This window comes from Salvelinus namaycush, chromosome 15, assembly GCF_016432855.1.
Source record: "Salvelinus namaycush isolate Seneca chromosome 15, SaNama_1.0, whole genome shotgun sequence".
NCBI classification, from domain to species: Eukaryota; Metazoa; Chordata; class Actinopteri; order Salmoniformes; family Salmonidae; genus Salvelinus; species Salvelinus namaycush.
The window spans coordinates 24,297,162-24,297,538 of NC_052321.1; positions in this window are offsets into that span (position 1 = coordinate 24,297,162).

The window sequence follows — 377 nt, forward strand, 5'->3', positions numbered from 1 at the left end:
TAATGTTAATACTGAGTCTCACCTTTGTCCTCTAAATTCAGAGAATAGGTCCTGTGGAGATAATTCCCTGTTATTGGGTCTACTGCTTTTGTATGGGTTCTGTCTACTCATCATTACTCTAATTATGTCTTTGTAATATGGTTTATGTTATTTATATAATCGAATAAATGAATATATTTTAGTTTCTTGTTTACATTAAGAGTATGAAAGGACAGTACCCCTAGCTACCAGATGGAATGTTTGATTCAGACATAGAGTCAGCAGGTGTACTACTGTCACGTGTCTTTGAACCGATGATTTAACTAATTTAGAATTCTACAGCAACATCCACCCTTGAAAACGTATCAGCAGTCTCTGTAGTGAACAACATATGAAAC